Source organism: Scleropages formosus, chromosome 20, assembly GCF_900964775.1.
Source record: "Scleropages formosus chromosome 20, fSclFor1.1, whole genome shotgun sequence".
NCBI classification, from domain to species: domain Eukaryota; kingdom Metazoa; phylum Chordata; class Actinopteri; order Osteoglossiformes; family Osteoglossidae; genus Scleropages; species Scleropages formosus.
The window spans coordinates 22,862,398-22,864,926 of record NC_041825.1 but is presented as its reverse complement, the minus strand read 5'-3'; the positions used below and the strand labels follow the sequence as shown (position 1 = coordinate 22,864,926).

Below are 2,529 nucleotides of genomic sequence, written 5' to 3'. Positions count from 1 at the left end.
GCTGGTGTCAGGAATCACAGTACATTACAAAGTCAGCAAAAGTAATAGTTGCAAGTTGTGATTTAAGTCTCTTTTAGGACAGGACAAAAAAACATTTTGTTACCCCTTTAAATTATGGCTTTCTCTCTAATCAGATTTCTTAATATCAATTCACTAAACTGTATTCATCCAAAAACAACATACTAAAACTGAAATGTATTACAGTAGAATGAATTGTCATTGTGTCAGAGTTACAGAGATTACATACTCTATTGCAACTGAAATCCCTAATGAAGTTAAAGCTCCCATTAGTTATCACAACGGTAATTTCAGCTACTAGGGCACTGTTTATCCCTAGAAACCAAACTTCTTGTAGTAGCCATCTATTTCAGTAACAGTCACATCCATAACCTTCCTCATGGATGCTTGGTCATCTGCTTCCAGTCCTACCTTCTCTCCCATGACCTTCACCGTGGCGTCCGAAAGCGGCTGGGAGGGGAAATGCAGGCAGAGGGAGGTCAGTGGCAAAACCACACAGTTCATAGGAGTCAGTGTACCATCACAAGTTACCATCACTGTAAGCAGTGTAATATTGTACAAATTGGTGTTGTGACCTAAATGTGGAAAGTGATCACACTGAGAAAGGAAAACAAAGCATTTCCATGAAATTGTTGGCAAGGTGATGTTTCCATGCTTCTTCCACATGAAGTGCCAGAGACTGCATGGGGGGGTTGGGTAGTGGTGGTCATGTGAGAATCCTCACCTTGAAGTTTTCAATACCAGTCCTGTGACTGTTGGCATGGATGTCAACCAAGGGCTTCAGGACTGATGAATGCTACCCCTGGGCCTTCAGCAGGTCACCTAGCTTCTTCAGCACCAATGCCCCATGGGCTGCTACTGCTGGGTTGGTGACAAGCTCATTCTGTTGGGCTGTCAGAAACTTGTGGAGCAGCCTCTGGGTTTCTGTGTAGTCATGGAACAGACTGGAGTGACAAAATGAAGCTTAGTATACAATTAGAAGCTTTGGTTTCTCGGCCACCATCACAGATGAAAGGAAGTGAGAAAGGTGTAACTAAGCAAAAAAACCTCCCTGGTTGGGCAAGACTTTGAAACAAAGTGGAATTCCATTCACTGACCGGAGCAGAACCGCCCTTCCCATTCCATTATAGTCTACCTGAACAGCATCCCAGCATTTCAGAACTTGATTAAAGTCTGCCATCTGAAAGCAAGAAATAGGAGTTACCATGTGTTCAGAAAGCACAATGACACAATAGGTGAATATTTAGACCAGAGTGGTACCAGAGACAAGAAAGAATCCCAACAGCTGATTCGAGGTAGTCAGAGTGAAACAGCTGTAACAGGACTGGTCCTGGGGTTTGTACACAGGATGGCTCAGATGCATGACTGCTGCGAGCTCAGTTTACCAGGGAGGCTGAGGTGAATTGAGCGCTGCGTGGGCCAGGAGAAAGGCATGTGGCATCCAGCTCCAAGAGGGCTCACAGGAGGAGGCAGGATATTTCTGGGAGAATGGGATCTGGATGTTCACACCAGCTATGCAGATACCTGCATGAAATTTTCCTAACCTAAAACGGACTGGCTAAGAGTTCGGTTTCACTTTAGCTTCAGGAAAAGGTTTGGTTTAGGGTTAGGGTGTACTGCAGCACTGCTCTACAAGTCCTTCTGTATGCAGCAGTAAAAACAGTACTAGCTTAGGACATAACACATCTCCATCTGAAACCGCTTGCCTCTGCAGTTCCCACTGAAATTTACTTGTTTTTTTTTTTATTACATTTCTTTGTATTTATTCTTTTTTACTCTGTAAATATGGTATTTATTTATTTATTCTGTGTCTGTGTCAGCTTTCTGTCTTGTCTTTTGTCTGTAATATTGAAAGCACCAAGCACCAAAGCAAATTCCTTGTGTGCGTAAGCACACTTGGCAAATAAAACCTCATTCTCATTCTCATTCTGATTCTGAAATATTAAATACACTCTTCGCTGTAAAGCTAAAGCCATTCGTGCAGAGCGGTCTGTGGTGATCCTGGTCTAGGAGCAATCCAGAGCAACCATGTGCAATAGGGGGTTGATATATTATTCCTGATAAAAGTATTAACAGCTTTTTGCATAAATGCTGTAGGAGCTCGTTCCAGTTCCTGCTCATGATAGAAATTGCTACCTTTTCTATACAAGCATATACTATATACTTAATTACTCACTAGGCAAAATTAGTGCACTTCTTTAAAAAAGGTAAAAATTTCTCAAACTGAACCTCTGAAGATTTTTGTCATTTTAAGAGTTTTTTTTGGGTGCAAGCATTATGCTGCATGACTCTGCATTCTGCAAGCACATTGGACCTGCTGTTATCTGCTCTGTGTTCTTCTTATCCTTCTTATGTTTTGAAGGTTATTGTCCGCATGGACTTGGTTTTAGGTCAAAGGAGGTCTTGAGAGAAGAGCTGTGGTGCTTCTCTTCTCTATAAATCTCCCTTTTCCCCCTTGTGAAAAAACATGAAAGCATAGTTTAATTTTTGTGCACATTTTTGAGGTTCAAA

The 2,529-nt window shown here is 41.8% G+C and overlaps 1 pseudogene; it reads right to left on the bottom strand.

The window, feature by feature from the left end:
• Window positions 1–333: 333 nt before the first annotated feature.
• Window positions 334–1,198, bottom strand: LOC108939778 (myoglobin-like; annotated as a pseudogene).
• Window positions 1,199–2,529: the final 1,331 nt, after the last annotated feature.